Genomic DNA, 24,917 nt, shown 5'->3' on the forward strand with positions numbered 1-24,917 from the left:
ACGATCCCGTTCTGGTGGCGCAGAAGACTGAGTGATATTTATCTTTTTGTGGCGTAATCCTGCCTGATAAATATCAGTCCCTTTAACGCAGTGTCCTGCGTTAAAGGGCCGTGCAATGGGTGTTGCTGGGGGCGTTCCCAGCAGCATCCATGAACTTGAGTAATTTATAGCATCCTCAAAGTCAGTCTTTCAAAAAATCCAAAGTATAGGACATGATAATCCAAATCCAAACGTTTCTCAAGAAAAGTCATAAACCATGTCCGTGGGTCATATCTGCCCAAACGCCGATATTCCGAACGATTGAAATGACTTTTCTTGAGAAACATTTGTATTTGGATTATCATGTCCTATACTTTGGAATTTTTGAAAGACTGACTTTGAGGATACTATAAATCACTCAAGTCTGCCCGAATTGTGTGGGTAAAATTGATACCTAGTCACTTTCAATAAGAATGTACTTACGACTTGTCTAACATTTGGAAGAAATATCTAGTTATATGACAACAGGATACCGACATAACTTGAAGGAAATAAGAATGTCCTGAAGAAGTTCTGTTGTACAGAACAAAGCATATAAACGCGTCGGCTGGCTGTGGTACATAAACTTAAGGAAAATAAAAGCATTTGAATGTACACCAAGATTCAGCGCTTCAGTAAGGACTCTAAGTGATATGATTTGATTGGACTTGTTGTGCAAGTGGTGCTGTGCCACACTTTGGAATATTCTCTTCCAGGGGATCCTCATCAATAGTCATAAAATACCGAGATATTGTTACCCTTTTTGTTACATGGTTTTTTCAGTCTCCGGAAAGAACGACTGACCTAACTGTCACCCCTGGGGCATGATGGGAAGCTGGGGGTCATAAGTGCCTTAAAGGCACAGTGTCAGTTTTTTGTTGCATGCAGCTACAAGTTAGCTTTTCAGTCTTTTTAGACTGTGTGTTTGCAATGCAGCCTGGGAGCTTTCTATGCTTTCAGTGAGTTATAAGAATTTCTACTGCTTTCTAAGCATTAAAACAGTTTCTAAACAATCTTTGGTGTTGTTTCTCATGTTTCTAATGCAGATGTTCATGTATGGTAGAAATTCTTTATAGCATAATTCAGCTCTACTGTTTATTTGGCTGCAATTGCTTTATATATATATATATATATATATATATATATATACACACTCCAACTCGCTTTCAAAGTGCCTCGTGCACACAGTGGGTACGCAGACAACAAAGAAGAAAAACGCCAGAGCCGGACTTCAAACCGTGATGCTTTTATTCTGTGCAAATTTGGTGCATGTCGTCAGATGCGTTTCGGGCACGTCCGTGCCCTTGCTCACTGATACTGAATTGTTACAAACACTGCATTTTAAAAGGATGGATCCTCTACTGGTTTTTCGCACCAACTCGTAATGGGTGCATGGCAATAAACATAGGACTATAGAGTACATGTCAATGTTAGCACTTGAGAAAATGTAGCCGCCATTTTAAAGTGCATATTGAATAGACATTAACCTGAGATCATTCGCTACACAGTAAACAGTTAATTATATTGGAGCTTTGTTCAAATTCTCTATGTATCCAAAGTGCCATTAGTAAATTAACCAAACATAGAATCTCCTTCCTCAGTATGTATTATGTAAAACTCGTGTTTATACATAAGCTCAAATGCATTGTTGCTAAGTCATATTGTCACCCACTAATCATTTTTTAAATATATATATAAGAGTACAAATACAAAATGATACTCCTTGGACACAATAACATTTCTTCTTCAAAATTTCTTGATGTTTTTGTGAGATATACCAATTATTTAAGTAAATAGCAACATCATAAGAAAACACACGTGTTGACAGAATAAGAGGTTTTGTTTCCTCTCATCTACCCATAAGTAAACGGAGATGTACAAATTTAAAAAACTAACAGTACAAATACATAATGTTTTTCCAAAGTTTGCCTTGGTTCCTTACAGAATGAACCTAAGCGCCATATTTCATAGTGTGCCAATCTTCTGGTAAGTTCAAACAACCAACTTCATATCAAATTGACATTCTTAAACAATAGCTTTAGTATGTTTATATATTGTGCCATGCAGTTGCGAAATACATAGAGACCCGAAAATTCTAAATGCAGTATTAAGAACTAGTGAAAATAATGTAAGGAAGATAAAGTGCTTGTACTAAAAGTGCTTAATTGTATAATGTCCATCTAATTTCTTTAAGAAGATGTGTATATTTCATATTGTATTACTTATTTGCCTAAATATGGTTCAGGAGTATTTCTTCTCATGGATGTTCTGCAGTGCATGTGTTTTACTGAGAACTCTCAACTAAAATCATCTAGAACACACACCTGTCTTGCTGCTCTAGGGATAAACCCAATGTAACTTGAGAAATCTATAGGAAATTTCGTAGATCTTCTCTCATATTGAGGCCTCCTGGAGTCTTACTGTTAAGTTGGAAAATATATTTAGACTCGAGTTGTCTTAACATTTTCTCATAGTCACCCCCTTTCTTGCTTGGCACAACTGCATCTATCACAAAATATTTGAAATGCGATAAATTTTTGTCGTGAGTAATCTGAAAATGTCCAGCTACCGGGTAGCTCTGATCGGCATTCACTATCACACGTAAATGCTGCAGGATTCGAACATGAACTGCCAAATTAGTGCTGCCCACATAAGTAAGGTTACAGCTACATCGGAGTACATACACTGCCATCTCAGTACGGCAAGTAAAATGTCCTTTAATGGCAATCGGGACTGGATCGAATGGGGTAAGATAGGTGGAAGTGTTAAACCCAAACTTACATGCCCGACTGGAGCTGCAGCGGGAAAAACCTTTCCGTGGCGATAGCCAAAAAGTTTTGGATGCAGTCTCTGGACTACTCTTGACCAGATCATTGCGCATGTTGTAGGCACGTTTGAAGGTGACTTTCGGGGTATCTACTAAAACTTCTCTCAGTACATGGTCTGTCATAGCTATGGGCCACTGTTGTCTAACCATTTTAGCAATCTGACGTGATTGCCGGCTATAACCTATATGAGTATATATATGTGGGGCACATATAATATATTGGTTCCGGGGTCCCGCGCATGGGCGGGAATATTCTAACACTTTGATGAGGATACCCCTGGAAGAGAATTAGGATTACAGGTAAGTTACTAATCCTTCTCCACTACTCTCTACTACTCACTCTCTACTACTCCACTACTCTCTAATACTCACTCTCTACTACTCATTCTCTACTACTCTCTTTCTACAACTCACTCCCTACTACTCACTGTCTACTACTCTCTACTGCTCACTCTCTACAACTCTATACTCTCTACTACTCACTCTCTACTACTCTCTCTCTACTACTCACTCTTTACTACTCACTCTGTACTACTCACTCTCTACTTCACACTCTCTACTACTCTCTACTACTCACTCTCTATTACTCTCTCTCTACTACTCTCTACTACTCACTCTACTATTCACTCTACTAATCTCTACTACTCACTCTCTGCTACTTTCTCTACTGCTCTCTATCACTCACTCTCTACTCTCTACCTCTCTACCTCTCTATACTTCTCTCTCTACTAGTCTCTACCTCTCTACCTCTACCTCTCTACCTCTACACCTCTACCTCTCTACCTCTCTCTACACGCACACATATACACATATATATATGCATATGCATTTATATATGTATGTGTATATATATATATATACATACATATATAAACATATATAATCTGCATATCTATATAAATACAAATATAAATGCATGCATACATATACATATATGCATACATATGCATGTTATTTACATGAAAGTTTGAAAAACACTAATAAAATCAAAGCTAAAAAGCCACCTCATTACAAACAGAATGGCTTTAACTTAAACGAGGGCCAGATCTATTGTATTTTCAATGCTTGTTTACTTTCAAACATGATTCATGATATCCCAGCAGAAGGATTTTTCACATGGTAAAATCACCTTAGAACACACCACAATTCCTAGAATGAGTATGGTACCATCAACAAATCATTTATAATGTAACTAAAGTCCTAAAACCTTCTATTAACTGCAATGCTTTTTAATGAGGTGATATCATGTATATTGGTCCCAAGAATGCTGCCAACACTTCTTGGATGAAGTGCTGACAGCCAATCAGATCTCACGATGAGATGTGTGGTTAGGCTCTGCCCAGATATATATATATATATTTTTTTGATTTTCTCAGGAACTACTAAAGGGATATACACCATTTAACCAAAAACGTGATCTGCGTACCAAACCCTACCATTTTCCCAAATTTAGTGTAATTCCGTTCATCGGTTCGTGCTGTAGCCGTGGCTAATCGTTCTATGGAAATTAACATGGGGAAAACACGTTTTGGGACCCCCCTTTTTACTCGGCCCCTGCTTGACAAATCTTCCCGAGACTTTCAGGGAAGGAGCGGAGTGGAGCGAGCCATCTTCTTTGAGAAATTCGCGAAGATTCAACAACTGTCGCCAAAGTTATTCCCAATAGAATGTTGCGGATTTCCTATGGAGACTAGGTCCTAACTATAACTACCTACTGGCGACCGCCATATATATATATTAGCAAGTTCTGTTTCCGCCTCCAGGCTCGCTCGCTACAAGCGCCCTCCCAAGCAGCACAGACACGGACCTTGGATTTAGTGCTGTTCTTTATTTCAAAAGTTGCGTGCTGGTTGCCATAACGTTTCGGCTCACCCGGAGCCTTGTTCACATGACAATGTGAAAGTGCAGAATACATCCTTTATTACGTCACTATTCCCCTTGCATGTGACAGGGAACCCCATAGTCATAGAAAGTAGACAATACAGCAACGGCAGTACATCAATACATTTTGAAACATTTGATTATCTATGTAGGTTATAAATACATTTATGCAATAAGTAACATCTTGCTTACATTTAAATGCCAATCTATGTAAAATAAGCCCTTCATGTCTGATTTTCGCTGAGCTTAGAGTTCATCAAAAAATCCATTGAACCTGGATAGGGTCTAGATGCTCATAAGTGGCTAATTACGTGACTTAAATTCATACTAATTTATGTACAAAAGATGTCAATGCATTTAAAACCAGTATAAAGTACATGTTTACCGTTGAGTAAACTTGTCCACTGCTGACTATATATAAAATTCATATAGTATGTCTGCTGAGTTGTGAAATATTGGGATAAATCCCCAAAAAATCATGAATGATGTATGACATATCTAATGTCCACTGCAGATCCCTGCAGCTGGACATACACAGGGGAGTGCAAAAAAGTGCTATAAAGTGCTAAGTGATAGAAAGTGCAAAACATTATAAGTGTTAAAAAATATATCTGATAAGCAGCAGGAATCAATACATATGGGGACAGCATGGTCAGACTGGGCCCAGTCTCGTCCATTAACTGAATTTCAAGTATATCAATAATCATTAATATTAGTTAAACATAGCGTTGTTCAACAGAGTTCATTACGTTGATGGGATCAACACAGGTTTCAAGAGGGAATGGGTCACAACATAATAGATCTAAAATTGCATATCATTATACTTTACAATAATAAAACCCTGATGTAATTGATTAAGACATCCAAAGATAATAAATAGTACATAAGATGATTAAAACCATAACCTTCAAATGATAAAAACCATTTAAAAATCATAGAGAAAACCAACTTCATATATGTACAGGAGTTCACGGTTACCATCAGTTATCTAACTAGAATTATATTGTGAATGCAAGCATTTGTTCAACTGATCATCCCAACACAGTGTATGAATCTTCAGTGACATTTAAACCTCCCGGGGCCTTAGAATCCAAGCGGAGTATATATTTTGCTTCTAATCTGTGGAGCGCAGCCTCTCTATTGCCTCCTCTCCTGCTTGCAGGGACAGCATCAATAACAAAGAATGTTAGGTCCTTGTTGTTGCTTTGATGTGCCTCCTTGAAGTGACGCACCACCGGGTAGGTATTGTCCTGATTCGATATTGCCCTCAGGTGCTGTAAAATACACTTGTGTACTTCCAACTTTGTACTCCCAGCATACCTGAGGGCACAAGGACACTGGAGTACATATATGGCGTATTCTGACTTACTTGTAAGGACCTTGTCAACTTTATGCTTCCTATCACTGAAACCATCTTTATATGTTTTGGTATTAACCCCGTGTGTGCAGGATTTACAAACTTTGCATTTAAAGAAAACACCATTGTTTGTAACCAGGTTGTTCTTTCCATGATTACAGGATTAGTGTCAACTAATCTGTCCCTCTTAGATATAATATATATATATTGTACGCCTATACTGACCTCACTTGGGTCAGTTTGACATACTGTATTAGCAGATGTCTTTTTACTGAAGGTGTATGGTACATATTTCTACCTCAAGAATTTATGTAGGTCGGGTCTGGCACTTAAGATAATGACAAAGTCAGCCAGAGTTGGGAAAACATCATGTACATTTGCAGCTTGATCTAATATATGTTTTCTTTTACTACCTAGATAAAATGACAGCAGATATGGCAAAGACCTTTGAGCTCAGATTTGCCCACTGTGTGCACATTCATCACATTGCAAAGGATATCGGAAGATGGGTTGCATTTAAGAGAGGGGTCATGGTATTTTGAAGTCAGGAAGCAGGTCACACCACAGAAAATAGCAGCAGCAACAGATTCTCAGGGTGGTAAGTAGCATCATGGCAACACACACGCCACTCCGGGACCCTCATGTGGATCAAACCTGGCAGCCACAGAGAAAAGGAGTCCCAAACGTGCAAGATCATCCACATTTAACTTGCACATAGTATAACCGATGCCAAAGGATGGCTCGCTTGGAACAGGAGCAGGCGAGCATTTGTAGGATTTTGCTGACATGACGGGCAGCCCTTGAGTGGATTGCAACACAAATCAGACTCTCTTCCTCTGAACATTCCCTTTCCAGTTTTTTGTTTTCTATCATTTGTTATTGTAAGTAGGCATAGTGTTAGTTGGGTTTTAGTGTAGGTGTAGGTTTAGGTTAGTTACATTTTAGATAATCATCTCTTACACTGATGACATGCAGATCATACATTAACTCTCAGGAGACACCAAGAAACAACCAACAGTACTTAGGTATGCCATTGATCAACATGGCAAACTCTATGTGAGTTTAGCTGCTCATACCTAACCTGACAAGATAAAATTGATGACATTCTGCAGCATGTACTTACCCAGATTGCCCACATGAGTAGGTCCAAGCCCTCACCCTCCGACCACCACAGACACCTGTCCATCCTGGACACCTACCTCACCATTTGACTTCAAATTACCACAATCACATCTACCTGTTTACGCTTTATTTGCATGGTCCGACCTTTCTACATACATCTGTGAATACCAAATAGTAGTAAGTTTAGGATTTAGTCTTAAGTTTATTCTGTGAATCGGGCCCATAGTTGGGATCGAGTTATCCTCTAACTCTTCACAGGAAAACTCTTCTAGAACCCCCATCAAAGAGTCTCCCCCCCAAATTTACAACTACCCGCTGTAATTAACTTGTTGGATTTTCCAGGAAAAATCCACGACAAATATAAAGGGCTCCAGCAATCCAAGGGAGCGTAAATTGCAGAAGATCAGTCAACAATCACTCCATATACCCGTTCTGAGATCCCCATCTTAAGGTTAGATAATCTTTTGGATATCCTAAACAAAGTTAAATCGAGCTCCCCTGTTGATTCGGCCCCTCCCCGTATTTTAGTGAATACCTCAGATCAGATTCTTCTCACCCAATTAGAATTATTCAACCACTCGCTGAGTACTGGAACAGTTCCATCGATATGGAAACATGCGATGGTGAAAGCACTGTTAAAAGAAGCTAATTTGGACCCCCAAGATCTAGGTAATTAAAGGCCTATCTACCTTCTACTGGGTATAAGTAAGCTTTTGGAGAAGAATGTTAATGCTTCTTTAACTGATTTTCTAGAAGGAAATGATATACTACATCCCACCCAAACTGTATTCTCCCCGCTCCATGGCATGGGGAGGGCCCATTTAGCAGTGGTGGAAGAAGTTAAAGAGCTACTTGATCAAGGAGGCATGCCAGCTATTGTCCTCCTCAATGTCAGTGCAGCACACCTACTTAAAATAATACATGGTGCAGGAATCTCAGAACTTGCCCTAGCCTGGCTCAAATACTTTATTGAGGACAGATCATTCAATGTTTTTGATGGTGGCTGCGCTTTAGACACTTGTCCCCTGCAATGCGGTATACCACTGGGCTCTTCAGTGAGCCCTACTTTGTTGAACTTGTAAATGAGGCTATTAGTTGATATGGTCCATTCATTTGGGATCTTAGTTGTCTCCAATTTGGATGACATGCAATTGGTCCTCTCACTTACTCAGAACCACATTATTTTTTTCAGTTTCCCTGGGCCCCTGCCTAGAGAAAGTAGCTGCCTGGATAAAAGATCTGTGCTCGAAACTAAATAGAAATGCAAGCAAGCTTCTGATCGTTAATAATCCTAACCCTTTAATGGATTTAAGTTGGTCAAACTGCCTTGACCCTCTTCCCATTTCTAAAACTGCTACAACGAGCTTGGGAATATGGTTGGATGACACTCTCAATGGTAACTCCCACCCAAGCAACAAAACTTGCAGCAAAAAGTTTTGGCTTTCTTAGGATGCTTAGAAAAATTCTTCATTGACTCCCCCATTGTCCAAGATGCTAGCAGTCTAGGCCCTTATACTCTCTCACCTGGACTACGAAATTCTCTCTACCTGGGTGATCCTAAAATGACACTAAATAAACTGGAGATGGTGCTGAATTCAGCCTCTCAAACTCTTCACAATGACACTAGATAACACTCTGCCAAACCACTCTGAATTGTCCCCTGGGAGAACCCTGAACTCTCCCAATGCTTCCGTCACCAAGATACGTTTTATTAGAAGATCCAGGGGCATATTACCAAAAACTAGCGATAATTATCGCTATGTTGGCTTAGCGGCAATATTATTATCGCCGAGCTCCGCTGATTTTTATCGCAGATAAACCTTGCTATTGTCAAGGTTTATCTCAAAAGCGATAAAAATCGTACGAAATGCATGAATATCACTGAAAAGTCAGTGATATTCATGCATTACCGAGCTAATGCTCTTAGCCATGTTATCCACCTACCATTGGATAACATGGCTAAGAACTGCTCTGGGCAGGCGTTAGCTTTTGGAGATATTCGCGCTTAGCGCGAATATTTCCAAAAGTAGGTAATAGGAGATAGCGATGTTAGCGACTGTTTCCAGTCGCTAACATCTTGGTATGCCCACTTTACATGTCATTAGCGATAATTATCGCTGACATGCAAAGTGGTCCCCAAGATGATCGCTATCTCCTACTAGCTGTCGCTGACTGGTGTTAGCGACAGCTAGGTAATAGGGGGATAATATTAGCGCCGCTTTAGAGGGAAAAATTCCCGCTAAAGCGGCGATAAGGCCCTTGGTAATATGCCCCCTAGATGGGTGGCTGGTCCTTTCTCTACAATGTGGCAAAACTGTAGAATACCCTCCCCACCTCCGTGAGATTGACTAAGGATGAACTATTGTTCCGTAACTCACTTAAACGTGACTGTTCCATAACAGCCCCCTTTGATTCCTCCAGATAGTCGCTTCGCACTAGCAGCACTGGGACGCCTACCTGATGCTATGCACTATACAAGTGCATATAGAATAAAATAGAATTAGACAATAGGGCATGAAAGATTTGCACACTTTGCATGTTTGATTATGTGAAATTCTAATAAAATTACAAATAATCTACAAAATGCAAATACGGCCTTTAATGCTACATTTTAGTTTACATATGGCTGCAAGTCCATTTTAGATGAAAGGGTGCTGAAAAATAGCACCAAAAATACAGAAACCAGGAATGACAGATGCTTATGTACTGGTCATTTGCATTGTTACCATGCTCCTGCTCTATAATGTTGCCGCCAATGTAACTTAATTACATCACACGGTATAATGTCATACTTTTAGAAATTTCACGTATGAAGTGTAATGCAAAATTCCTATAATTACGCCAATTACGATAGCATAATTTGATATTTTGCCAAAGCCTACTAGGCATGATAAATACGTGTTTTGCACTTTCAGCAACATGTACTTAAAAATAGGAGACCCCTGGATGTTTTAGAGTTCAGCAATATAAAAACAATTCATACTGCGTCTTCATAATCTATACTAATATAATAAAGAGAGTGCCCAAACCTTTGAGGCGGGTAATCTCAGGAACCACAGCACCAATCACAACACCCAATACAGTGTTGGAAAGGGCAGTTGCAGCAGAAGGACATAGGCTATGCAGACGCCCACCATATACATTTAAAAGGTAAAAGAACCGTGCCAGCAAAGTAGTCCCTTGTGGGCGTGTCTGCGTTGTGCTGTGGGCGTGACAAATGCTGGGGGCGTGTGGTACGTTCCGCCCTTCATGCCATGTCTCATATCATGTGCTAATCCCACCTTGCTCCCTTTAAATACCCCTGCACCCCATAATCATAACCCGCTCTTACTCTTTAAAATACCCCAACACCCTTAAACACTAACCCATCTTAACCCTATAAATATACCATGTACCACAAAACCCAAACCTATCCCGAAACCCTAAAAATACCCCTGTACCCCAAAACCCAAACCTACTCCTGAACCCTAAAAATACCCCAGTACCCCAAAACCCAAACCTAGCCCTGAACCCTAAAAACACCACTGTACCCCAAAACCCAAACCTACCCCTGAACCCTAAAATACCCCTGTACCCCATAACCCAAAACTGTATCTGAGCCCTTAAAATACCCAAACACCCCAAAACATATACCTCAGTACCCCAAAAAATATACCCCTGTACCACAAAACCCAAACCTAGCCCTGAACCCTAAAAATGCCCCTGTACCCCAAATCCCAAACCTAGCCCTGAACCCTTAAAATACCCATGTACCCCAAAACCCAAACCTACCCCTGAACCCTAAAACTACCCCTGTACCCCATAACCCAAAACTGTATCTGAGCCCTTAAAATACCGAAACACCCCAAAACATATACCTCAGTACCCCAAAAAATATACCCCTATACCCATACTTACCTTATCCAAACATAAAAAAACATGCTTTTACCATTCATGGATTTCGGTGTAAATGTATGTGTGGTAAACGCATATAAAATGTAATGCCATGCGTTATAATGGCATTGCGGAGTCATGGTACTTTCGTAATGAAAGTATGCTGAGTGATGGCATGCGGAAAGAAAGTTGCGTAATAATGGGTGTTTACCCTCCCCCGGTAAGTACATTGGTGGCACGGCGGCCCACATCTCCAAAAACATACTCATATTTTTTCACCACCCATTTGAAAAATGCACAGGTCTCTCTCATTGATAGCCAGCACCAACATACACTTTTAGACAACCTCCCGCCACAAGTTCTAGAATTGCGAACTTTAGAGCTGGGGAGCAATGTTCGAATCTCGGCATCAGCTCAACATTCTGTGATTCCAGGCAAATCGCTTTGTCTCCCCGTGACTACCACAAATGATTGTGTTCTTCTGTAATGTAAATTGTGCTCATGCCATGTTGTCGAGTTCGCGCTATATAATATTGCAAGGAAAAATAAAGTAGGGAAACTCGAGTTCACACACTACTGAACGCGCACTCTTAAGTGCATCAGCAGTGTACTGTGAATCGGACGTTTCACAGGCCTGTCACAGGCCTGTCACAAATAAGAAATGCTATCAAAACGAAAGGCAGCAATTCATACCCGGACAACGTCGGGACGGGCTGCTAGTAACAAAATATAGCATGTCAATTTTACAAGCCTTTATAATCAGTCATCCTCTTATTCTAAAAACTTCTTTCTATATTTCTTGGCTTCTTCTTGGCTGTCCTTTAGAACATTTCAGAACATTTCCATTCTTGCCTCTGACTATTTTTCCAACTCAATGTTCATAGACGTTGATTCTTGCAACTTCTTGAACAACTTCCCAACAGGTCATGTCTTTCACCTGGAGTTTTTAATTCTAGCCATAGGAGATAGATCAATCATATAAAGCTAGGCTCCTTCATCTTCACAATACGATCCCATCACAAATCTCCATTCAAATAATCTGACAGCTCTATACAGTTTATAGGCATGTACAAATATAGCCATTTTGTCTGTGATGTGCTTTAACAGGATATCATAGCGGTAACCTAATCTAAAGGGAGAAGTGTCTTCTCCAGAAATGTCAGCCAGTGAACAAGAATAAGCAGGAGGCCAGCTACTTCTATTCCTACATGTCGATCTACTATAAAGAATTGTTTATTTGATTCTACTTCAAAGAGCTTGAACAGAACAAGCTACTCTACACCGAAGACAACTCCATCTTTAATCCAGATGCCAGCTACTGTTCGCTAATGCTTTTGTGGTACATTCAACTTGAAGCATTTCAGGTAAGAAGGTGGAAGCAGACAGTTCATACCCAATTCCAATGGAACCAGGCATGATTTATTTTTAGACCCAAGGGGTGGGTAGTTGACCAATCCTGGTCTCAAGCTACCCACCCCATGCATTAGACCGTATTTCCACCTTCTTGGGGGTCAGATTGGAAGTTACCCCTTATCTGACCTCTTAAGTTGGTGGAACTCTAAGGTGGCAAAAAGCTTAATAAATACAGGGTGTTCATATGATATGGTGCAGGGGCAGGCCAATATTAGTGTCAGTGCCACACCAACCCACCTCCCTGGCACAAACTCTCTTTCTGCCTCTTTGGTTGTGGGAAAATATTGGGTTTACCCTTATCCTGCCTACCGAAAAGGAAGAAATGCACTACAAGAATGTGGGACTATTTTGTATTTACTAATGGTGGAGGAGGCTACTATTGGAATTTGACCACATCATCCACCCCAAGAACCCATAGAGAGGTTGACCGGGGAGTTAACCAGCAATCTTCATACCCAGTGGAATAGTAAGCATTGCTAGAAACCAGGAATTAAATGTGTATTCTATGAATTGGGCAGGAGGGAGGATAACACACATTGTTTCCCCACCCCTTGGAGGGGGACATGTTGAATTTTCCCATAATCCTCCTACCTCCTGTGGGGTAAAATAAGTGCTGAAAAAAGAGATAATTTGAGACTTTGGGCCATCATTCACCTGCAGGGCATAGTCAGTCTTTCTGTCTCCATGTGGAGGACGGATACGCTGTGTGGCACAGTGTCAAAACTATTCCGAACATCCCTCAATAACCTCTCTTTTTCAATGATGAATGGATGAGTATTTGCACCTAGCGTTGACTGGCACTGGCATTCGTGAACACTAAATATCTAGAGAAATGCAGGGCAGTGTGGCTTACATGGATGGTTCAAATGTTTTCTACACAGAATAGCATGAAAACATTAATGTTCCTCATATTTATGTGCTGGAAATATAAGGAACGTCCAGCCAAATCAGCACTCCGACATTTCTTCTAAGACAAACAGTATGCCACATCAATGGGTGTACCTAATGCATGTGCCAGGGAAGGACAAAACAAACCATGTGTAGATCATGTTGAGGCTAAGTATATGCCATACGGTCCCAGTTTTATCCCACTTTGGTCAGTACAGCAGGACACTCACAAATGTGCATTACAGTTTTTATCAGCAGAAGTACGAAATGGAAAGGTTGTAGAACTTTTCATGTTAGCTGCAAGTTCTGGAATGTTTGGTCACATATATGTGCTGTGCTGTTACAAGGAAAGGGCAAGAATGAGCTGTATTCAAATGCACATTCCTGTCCTTTCCCCCAACGCGGGCACCCTTGCACCATTATGAATGGATGCCTGTGATGCCTGTAAGAGCACCTTCCTGCACAAAAGCTCTCTGTGTGCTACAGAATGCATCGAAAGAGGAAAAATAAAGGAGAAATTAAGATATTTCTCCTCGTTACGCCTCTCCTAGGGAGGCGTATCTTTTTGGTGAAATCCCAGGTCTACCTGTTATTGTAAATCTGAGAATACGTCAAAATCCATGGATGTTACGTGGGGAAACCCAAGCAACACACATTAAAACCCCTCCCAAGGTGGACTTGTTTGCCTTCATAAACCTCATTTTTCATTTGCTTTGCTGTTGCACCACGTTGCGCGGTGCAAGAGTGGTGCAAAACGGCTCATAAATATGTCTTGCCGTTTTTTCACTCATACTTTGACATCTGCAGGATGTTCTTAGTTAGATAAGCTCTGAAAAAGTGTGATTTACAGAGGCCACACCATCCTTGACTCCCCCATATGTATAATTTTCCGAAACGTCTGGGGTTTGTGGCTCTGTATGGATGCTGGATCGGCCTAGTCCAATACTGAGACCATTCCCAGGGAAATAGAGGCCATTGGATTTTTGGAATAGGTTAGTGTTGTTTTGTGCTTGAAGTGTACAGCTATAATTTGTTCTACGTAGAGCCCTGGATATCCTGGAATCCTGGGTCAAGGAAATTCCAGGATGGCAGTTGCAGCTGGGGGCTGAAGATGATGGCTGTTGTTCTCGGGTGGTGTAGGATTGTCCAATGAAGTAACAAAAGACACATTGGCATGTGTTTTTTACTTCTCGCAAGAAACATAATACTGGCAACGATGAGCTTGGGAGGAGATAGGCATACAGAACCATACCAACGTCTCTTGATCCCATGTCATGAGTAAACTGAGGAGAACTCTCTACTCTGCTAATCCTCTGCTGCCTGCTGCTAGGTTTGCCATTTTCCTAAGGTATGTTCGAAGTGGGAGCACTGTCCAGAATGGAAATTGGGAATTTGGTGCTTGCGGTCTCCAACTGTCTTTCACCATGTTTTAGAAGCAGCGCGCGGCATGACAGACGCATGTTGGACTCAGTAACACTTGGAAAGCAGTTTGTGGCAGGGAAGAGGCGTGTTGTACATCTTCGTGCTTCAACAGCAATGTGTGTCATGGCAGCGACCTTCCTTTGCGTTCGAACGGCAGCGCCAGGCCCCTCGTGTTTTAAGGGCAGCACAGTGGATTGGCCATCTTGCTTTAGGACATCGTGGACGCAAAGCTCTGCTACAGATGCAATGGAAATTGCCAGTTTTGATGGTCCTGTTGCATCATTACAGAATCACCTTAATTCGGGTGATTGAATTTTTACTCTCACATCATTCTAAGTAATAGATTTAACTATGAAATACTCTGAACAGTGCTTGTTTTTTTTCTCTCTTCTCTTTCTTCCTGATGAGTTATTACCTATGGAAGCCCTGTTGTTCATTTTTTATGAGTAACTCACTCACCGTGTTTACTTTGGGGCAGATTTACAAGGCCCTTTCGCCTCTTTTATGCCACCGTTGCGTCACTTTTGTGACGCAGCGGCGGCGCAAAAGATCTGCCATGGTGCGGGGTATTTACAACGTGACGCATCTCCCAGATGCGTCACGTTGTAAAGTCCTGCGCCAGAAAGAGGCGTTCTATCGCAGGGGGCGGGGGGGCGTTCCGGCGCAGGAACACCTCCCAAAAGTGACTGAGTAAAATCTACAAGATTGCACTCAGTCACTTTTAGGCCCATGCTGCGTCAAAACCCTGCGCCTGCTTGAAGCAGGCGTAAGGATTTGCGCAGCATTTTGGAGATAGAGCCCCCCAGAGCATTGCTGGAGCTGCGTTGCGCTTGCGACACAACTCCAGCAATGCGCCGCTTTTACGGCACAGATGCGTGATGCATCTGTGCCATTTTTGCCCCATGGTGCGCTGCATTATAAATGCGGCGCATCCAGCGTGGCGGAGCTGCTGCGCACAATAACTGGGGCATTCCTGCTGATATGCAAGGATGCGCCAGGGCTTGTAAATCTGCTCCTTAATTTGGTTCCTTGATCGTTTGAGTAACGTTATTATCCTTGCATACTTAACACAGCTTTTAGTCTTCGCATCATCCCATGATGGCAATAGCTAGCATGCTTTCTCCTCCTGTTTTTTTATCTGATAAAGGTGAACCACTGAGACTATGGAAGATATGGAAAACATTTTTTTAATTCATACCTAGTAGCCATTGGGGGTGAAATATAGTTTCCGCTGCCAGGAAAAAAAAGGACTTCTACTACACAATTTAGGGTTGGAAGATTGCAATATTTATGGCAGCCTAGATATCATCCCTGTAAGGAATGCGTAAGGAGAACCAAGAGATGCCTATGGCATGTCTGTATTAATGCTAGAGAAGCATTTTGAAGCAAAGATCAGTGGTTTTCGAGCGTTACAAATGTTTCTCAAGAACACTAGGGAAAAGTGAAAGTGTGAGAAACTACATGGCATGTTTGCAAACAATAGCATGCACATGTAAATGTGATCTTGTAACTGATTCTCAAATCAGGGATCCATTGGTGATGCTCACCAACAATATCATGGTTTAAGAGAAGGTATTGGCAAATAACCTGATCTCAGAGAGACCATCACTAGTTTTGAAAGTATAGAAAGCACAAACACATGAGTGCCTGAGGTGCAGGTTATGATTTCTCCTTTGCAGAGTGATTCTAATAATGTTGGAGTAAATGAAATTGCTAGAGATTTTGATTGAATCAAATCAGAAGGGGGGAGGAGGAAGATGGCATATTGACGCTGTCTCTTGGAAGCCTGTAGATGTGGCTGCTGAGAAGCGCGACTCTTGTGCTTCTATCTACACGCGGGGTAGATATGTTGAAATACCGAAACACCGTTAGAGCGAGATGAAAGGGGAGATTGCTTGTTCTGTCTAGAGCTTTTGAGCAGCCGAGATCATGGAACCCTTTGGAATTTCATTTACGGGCCCCGCAATTGATTAACAAAAACGAAAAATTTGTTTTAATTTTAACCAATTTGAATTGGGTCACCTGATAGTAGCTCTGCAGTGCTTTGCAAGATACTCCAGTTCCAGCTGACAGGTCTGAAAAGCCCAACGCAGACGCTGGAGGCAGACGCTGGCGAGGATCAGAGTCAGATGTGTGCCTCGACCTTGACTGCTGCTCACCTATGTGGCAACGCGATTCGCAACGCGGTGTGTCTCGAGTCGCATCCACTCAGGGTCAATCTCGAGGGCACGGATACCTCTATTTTTTCCGAGATGGCCCCATTGAAGAATCCAGCAAAAGGCACCAGAGCTACTAGCCATTTTCCAGTGAGTTCAGAGACACCAGGGGGAGTAAAGGCAGCAGGGAAGGCTGAAGCTGTTGGAGGAGAGAATGTGAATCAGGCGGCGAACTTGTAAAGGCCGGTCCTGCACAACTTGCATTCCAAAAAAATCAGCTGAGCTGCTGGAAACTGAGTCGCACTTTTTAAAAGATGAATCAGTAATAAAACTCAATCTGGAAGAGTCAAGGAGGGCTGCTTTATCACCAAATGGTGTAATAAGTGGGTATCCCATGCAGATAAGTCAGGGTGTGTTGGAGAAGGAGACTGGTGAAGCGAACACAGGCAGCACCCCATTTGCAGACAATACAGATAAAACAGACAGCATAGCTAACGAACACTCAGCTGTGGTAGTGGTTATAGATGATACTGCCTTATCTACTGCTTCAACTGATGTAGCTGCTACTATTAAGGCTGCCACAGTGGTGGCAATTGTTGCAACGGATACAACGGATGATGATATGGAGCATGACTCCCATGTAGTTCGTGGAGAGGCTGACCAAGGAAACTCACCTGTACCAGCGCAAATGACCTCTCCTGTACCAGTGCTGGAAAAAAAGAAGAGCCCTAAGGTCAAAATTGGAAAGAGCATAAATAGGAGTCAGAGTAACTCCACTGCCGGGTCTGCTAACAAGAAGAAGAAGGAGCAAATTATGGGGCTGTCTGCTAACAGCCTTATGCGGAGATGGGTTCAATCAAAAGGAGGGATAAAAACTGTTATGTCTATAGGCTATCTGAAGTAGGGCTGATTGATAAGGCTACAAATGCCGCCAGTGGGTGTAAAGCAAGCAGTTTTGAAATAGACCAAGATCCAGAACCCTGCATAACACCTGAGATGAGTGGCGATCCAAGTCAAAAGGGATTACTTACGTTATCTGGCTCATGTGGATCTTTCCAATCATCACATTCGTGAGTCCAGGGGAGGGCTCACAAAGAAGGCGCTCAGAGGGAAACAATGCTCCAATACTCTCCCTGATATTACAAGCCCTAAAAGATCAGAGGGAGGAAACGCTCGAGCTCTTTGCCCAGATTTGGGCAGACAATCTTAGTACTCAAGCATTGTTGAAAGAAGTCGCAGGGAAAGTAGGGGAAATGACTGGCGAGTTAACAGAGCAGCAGCAGAGAGTGATCACTACCGAGGAGGTTATTGCTAAAGTAGTAGATCTAACACAACGGCATGACGGCCAGATAGCAAGTCTCAAACTTAAAGTTGAGGAGTTAGAAAACAGACAGAGGAGGCAAAATTTAAAATTATTTGGGATTCCTGAGGGGGAAGAGGGCTCAGACGCTGGATCATTTATTGTCCAAATGATGCAGAAGGCTTTTCCGGATCTGGTGGACAGGGACTGGGATTGCCAGATCCAGAGGGCTCACAGACTCCCTCTTGTTTAACACCGAAAGAATGATTGCTATTCTAGGCCGTTCCCAATTTATTTTGGAAAAAGCGAGCCCTCGTACCCTCGTCACTGCAGGATCCTATTCAATTTTCTGTCATTCTGATTTCTGTAAGGCAACCATGGATAGGAGATGAGGATTGAGACAAATATTTGAACCCCTAAAAGGCACAGAGGCACAAGCGTTCTTACAGGAGCCAGCCCGCTTAAAGATCATTAGGAGCGGTCAAATGTTATCTTTTACGTCTGAGCTTGAGGCAAAAGAGGTGTTATTAAAATGGCAGAAAGAAGGGGCGGTTAAAGACTGTGAAAGGTTTAGTAGTTCTAATGTAAATAGTAATGGTTAAGGGTCAAATTGGTTAAAGATGATAAGCTAGCTCCTCTTTGGTCAGGGCTAGGTAACCAAATTATATTTGATGTACTAAAATAGGTACAATTGGCCTTGTTTTCTTTTCTTCTTTTCTTTTCTTCACTGTGATTGAATGCAGAAGACTTTGATACTTTTTAAAGGTTTCTTTAGTCTTACACTTCTTTCCTTTACACTTTTTCTCTCCTCTTAGGCTAGTCAAACTAGGGGGTTGTCACTTCTTGGCGGCCACAGGGGCTGCAGGTTTCCAGTTAGCTGCCATTGCACCTGCAGCATTAGGAAGGGGTTGATCCCTCCTTTAGTTTACGGGTGGGGGGAATGGGGTTTTGGTGGGGAGGGGGGAAGAGAGTGGTGTGCGGTGTGTTAAAGGGGAAAAAGTCAACACAACTGTAGGCATAATGGTGGAATAAAGTAAGTGCATATCAAAAATGGAAAGAATGCAAAAAAATAATAAAAAGTTAATGGAGGCAAATAACAGAAAAAGCAAGAAGGAACTAATGCTAGGATGGCAGTGATAAATTTTTAGCATGGAATGTGGCAGGTCTCAATAGCAAGATCAAGAGACAATTAGTGGCAGAAGAACTTAAAATGTACAACCCCCAAATCATTATGCAGTCTGAAACACATATTTCTTACAAGGATAGAGGTTATCTGAGACACTTAGGTTATGAAGTGATAGTTAGTTCGGCAGAAACTATGTCTATTCAGGGGGTAGCTATTTTGAAGTGCAAACGATTTGGAGCGGAAATTTGTAGGACACAGTCTGATAATGGTGGCAGATGGGCTACCGTGCAAGTGAAAATAGACAGTAAAAAGTACGTGTTTTGTGAACTTTACGGCCCCAATATAGACAATCCTACTATAATAGAGGCAGTGACTCTAGAACTATTAAACTGGGAGGGGGAGCGGCTGGTGATGGGGGATTTTAATTGTCTAATTGACTATGCAGTAGGCACTACAAGGAGAGGGGCATTTCAAAGGATGCGGAAAACATGGGAAGCTATATTGGATATGGTAACGTTTGTTGGTAATCAAGGATGTCTGGAGGACCCTATATTCTAACAAAGCAGGTTATACATACTATTCTGCCCCTCACAAGCTATATTCAAGAATTGACATGGCCTGGACTTCAGATAATATTTTATGGTCGAGCAATATGGAAATATGCCAGATAGTCACATTAGACCATAACCCTATTTTACTCACACTTAACATTTCACACCAGTATAAAAGCTCTCAGACTTTTTCTTTTCCCAGATATTTGTTGATAGATGACGAGTTTAAGACTCAGATTAGGAAACATCTTAAAGAGTTCTTTGAAATTAATATAGGCTCTGCCTCCCCTTTAATAGTATGGGACACATTCAAGGCAACAACTAGAGGATTAGTCCAGCAGTTTATTTTGAGGTAAAATAAAGAGCAGAAAATGAAACAGGAAGCAACTATATTGGAAATACAGAAGACAGAAAATTATCATACAGAGGCAGTTATTAGTGGCCATCAAACCAAGACGAGCTGGGGTACAAACTAGTGGACCTTAGATCAGTATTGAAAAAGACATTTAGGGAAAGGAGCATAGTGAAAATCAATAAATACTGTTTTTCTCAGTATGAGTCTGGGGAAACGATAGGTAAGATTTTAGCTTTTAGGGTAGCTGATGATAGGGCCAAGACAACTATAAAGAAGATTAAGGGGATTGATAATACATTTTATGAACACCCAAAACAAATATTAGAACAATTTGTGGCTCATTACCAAGAGCTATACACTCTGGATAACTGTCCAAAGGATATTTCCGTGTTAGGCATCAAGGTGGAAATAATCAATTCCTTAGCTAGTGCTATAACAATGGAAGAGATAAGGTTAGCAATTACTTCTCTACCTTCGGGCAAAGCCGCAGGAGACAATACCATTCCTTTGGAATTCTACAAACAGTTTATGAAGGAATTATTGATACCACTTAGTCAGGCTATACGATTTATTGGCGGAAAAGGTAGGGCTCCCGACTCATGGAAAGTAACGAAAATTACTTTTTTTTTTTTAAACAGCAGAGGAGTGTGGGTCATATCGGCAGATTTCACTCATAAATACAAATGCAAATATTTTTACTAAGATACTCGCGAACCAATTAGCTCCTGGGTCGCCCTATCAGCATGGTTTTATCCAAGGGAGAGACACGACTGCACACATGAACATGGCTATCTCCGCTTTTGATGTAGCAAAAATCGAGTCAACCCCATTCGGTGTGATACTTTTAGATGCTGAGAAAGCATTTGAACGAGTAGGGTGGGAACTTATATGGGCCATACTTGATGCTTTTTGCATTAAGGGGCAATATCTCACTTGGATAAAAGCTCTATATGATAGTCCCAGTGCTAAGCTAATGTATGCAGGTTTGCAATAAACTGCTTTTCCGATTCTTCGGGGGCACCTGGTCAGGCTGCCCCCTTTCACCACTTTTATTTATTCTCTATATAGAGCCTTTTGTTTTGCTTCTCCAAAACCAGCAGTTAATCCCCCCTTTTATGTTCGGCGAAAATTCTCTTAAAGTCATTGCATATGCTAACGACATAGCAGTGTTTTCAACAGATCCGCAGTGGGCCATTCAAGTGATTACAGTAGAAGCACCAAAGTTTGGCTCGCTATCTGGGTATAAATTGAATGTCAACAAGACTCAGATTTTAGTGAACTATAAATCAACGTCTTCGATACAGGGTGTTTGTTTGACTTCTATGAATCTGGGAGTTAAGATGGCGGCACAGATTGAAAGAATATTTTCTTTGAATTACGAGACTTTGTTGAGGGAGACGGCTAAATTACTTAAGAGCTGGCACAGGCTCGCTATTGGAATAATAGGGTGTATAACCATCATAAAAATGAAGATCCTGCCAAAATGTTTGTACCCGTTTCGATCTGTTCCCTTGCGATTGACTGTGTCTGTTTTTTAAGCGATTAGATGGGATTTTTGGCAGTTTTATTTGGGGGTATAAAAAACGGAGAAAGGCTTTGGATTTGTTAAAACTTCCCTTTAGTCATGGGGGTTTAGACTTTCCAGATTTTAGAATCTACTTCTGGTCTGATTTTTTCGGTCGCTTCCGTAGCTTTATACTCTTGGAGAAGAGCATTTATTATCACAGATTTATGCTAGCAGCAGAGAGTAACTTATTTTTGTTTAGAACAAATGACCCAACCTACTATAAAAGGGTAAAATTCAAGACGATTCGCAACTGTATAACAATATGGCGTGCAATCGCTCTTAAGTATGGCCTGACATTTTTGAATGGTAAACTGCCTCTCTGGGGCAACCCAGGGATGCCAAACATCTTTCATGATCTGGCAGGTAACCGTTAGATTAATTATGGGGCAGCATGCCTGGGGGATTTATGCAATCATGCTGGCTTTATGAATTATGGGAAAATGCAGGTTTTATATAAACTAACAGATAACATGCAGTTCAAATACAGACAGATTTGTCAATATTTTGTTAATCGTTTGAAACTGATGTATCTATCTCAGTCAGATATATGGGGCTGTCTATACTGCTTCAATGATAAATCTTTGATTAGCGGAGCATATGAATCTTATGTAGTCACAAATTAGAAGATAGCACAAGAATAGCTTCCTGATGGACTAGAATTACTGGAGCAATAGTCTCATCTAAAAATATAACTCAATCACTACGTAAAATTCTTTGGGTAGTACATTCCTCCAGTTTGCGAATGCAACAGTTCCGTACAATCTGCTTATTATATTATACGCCAGATTGAATCGCAATATGGTCAACTAGTAACCAGGCAAATGATAGGACAAAATGCCCCAGGTGTGGATTATATGCGGCAGACATGCAACATATGTTTGTCACATGTCCCAAACTTTCACTATTCTGGCAGAAAGTAGATCAAATTCTGATGCAAAAATTGGTGATTGATGCAACATTAACGGTGATGGAAATATTGATGGGGGAGGGACTTGGGATTTGGTAATGAAGATCTTTTAACAATACTATTGATCTGTGCAAGATTGGCAATAGCTTGAGTTTGGATATCTCCAAGGCCCACACAGCGATGGATTGGTGGGTATTAGTCAGGCAAATACATGATATGGAGGAAGCACTAGCTAAATCGAAAGGCGCTAAACCCATTTGTAAATTTAACTTGATTTGGGGTATATTGCACTAAAATGTATAATGTAACTTTCTCTCTGGTGTTAGAAAAGTGTATGTAACTTTATTGCTGTTTGCTTACTTTTTATATTTGGTGTAAAATGCTGGATTATTATGATCATGATTGGGACTAAGATTTCGTTTGTTTATGCGTTATGCTTGCTTTTGTGTTGACACTAAAAAAAAATGTAAAAAAAAAAGAATCAAATCAGAAGGAAAACAAATTATGAATAGTAGGGAAACCAAGAATTGTAAAAAGAAATGTTATTGATGTGTTAATCCTAGCCATTCTGCAAATACTGTTCAGTGCTACGCCAGGATTTCCATCTGTATGAAATGTGGAAAAAGAGGTCACTATGTGTGCGTTTCGACATGGGTCAAACTGTTGATACAGTAAGTAAAGATCTCACTAAGATGGTTTTAACCATTAAGCCCTATCCAAGTGAGGTTGATGTTAGTCCCTTGATGATGCCTGAGTGTCACGCTAAGCTTGATTATAAGGAAACTGTGGTATTAGCTGGAGTTTGGTGTTAAGCACATTTCTCTCCTTCTGCTTGATTTAAGCCCTGTGAGCTGTGGAGGCACCAATGTTGATGTCCTGGTGTACGCCATATCAAGGTTCTGCTTATGGACAAGGAGGCTGTGGCAAAAGTGTATGTGGCCAAGCAAGGAGACAACTTATTGGATTGGTGTCACCAACATGACATCAGTATTATGTTGATTCCTAATGCTTCGCAGCCAGTATATCTGTATCAACAGAGCAAGAACATGGAGACATACTTTCATGGTTCCCTAGTATATTCAGTGGTAAATTGGGTCTTGTTAAGGGTTTCAGACACAAGATAATATTGAAGAACGCTATTCCTTGTATTCACAAAGTCAGAAAAGTTCCTAATCACATTTTGTAACCTTTGAAGGGGGGATCTGATTGGGGAATACATAATCCGGAAATTGATCCCTCAAAATAGCTTGCTCCAATTGTGTTGGCCCCCAAAGATGAGTTAATGCAGATCAGGATGTGTATTGACCTCAGTGAATTGAACAAGCAAATTTGGGTTTATCGCCAACCTCTTCTCAACCTCTTTGAGGCTTTTACCAGGCTTGGGAATGCTGGGGTGGCCAGTGTCATGCATTTCTCATCTGCATATCATCAGGTTAGGTTACATGATAAATCCAGGCATTTTACGTCATTTGTTACTCCCTTGGGTGCTTCCCATTACATTAGGATGCTATTTGTTTTGCCATCCGCAGCAGCATGCTTCCATAGGATTATGAAGTAGGTTTCGGATGGTGTATCAGGCATACTTTTTTCAGGATGACTTCTTGATTTAGGGGAAAGATCTGTGAGAAAATGACAGTTCTCACAGATGGAAGAAGTTGGGACTGGATTTTGCTGGTCCTTTCGATCTTCTACCTCCAAGTAAATGATATGTGATAGCATTAGTGGATTTTATGTCCAAGTGGATGGTGACTAGGTATGTGAGCTCAATCGACACCAGAGTTGTGAATGACTTCTTAATGGAGGAGTTTGTTTGTGAAGGGGTCCCTCATAAATTTGTCATGGAGTCCGGTTGGTATCTCAAGAGATGCAGGAGTTTTTGAAAGATCTATTTACAGTCTATCTCAAAACAGCGTTATATTCTCCACAAGCAAACAGTCTTGCTGAGTGCATGAATCTGATGTTGAAATCTTTTGTGCAAAAGGCGGTGGAAACGAGAAGAGCTTTTTTTGGATGTGTTGAGTGAAGTGTGGTGGGCTCATCGGAAGACTTCTAGTCCAGTAACAGTCAAGTCACCTTTCTTCTGGATGAGAGGAAAGTAGGATGCGCAAAATTGAATCTGGCATTGATGAGGAGGGACATTCTAGGATTGAGGTG

General features: G+C 41.1%; 1 pseudogene; it reads right to left on the minus strand.

Annotated features, from left to right (window-relative positions):
• Positions 1 to 11,837: 11,837 nt before the first annotated feature.
• LOC147698280 (proteasome subunit alpha type-3 pseudogene) lies at positions 11,838 to 12,494 on the minus strand (annotated as a pseudogene).
• Between the last annotated feature and the right edge of the window lie 12,423 nt (positions 12,495 to 24,917).

This window comes from Lissotriton vulgaris, chromosome 8 (assembly GCF_964263255.1).
Source record: "Lissotriton vulgaris chromosome 8, aLisVul1.2, whole genome shotgun sequence".
NCBI lineage: Eukaryota > Metazoa > Chordata > Amphibia > Caudata > Salamandridae > Lissotriton > Lissotriton vulgaris.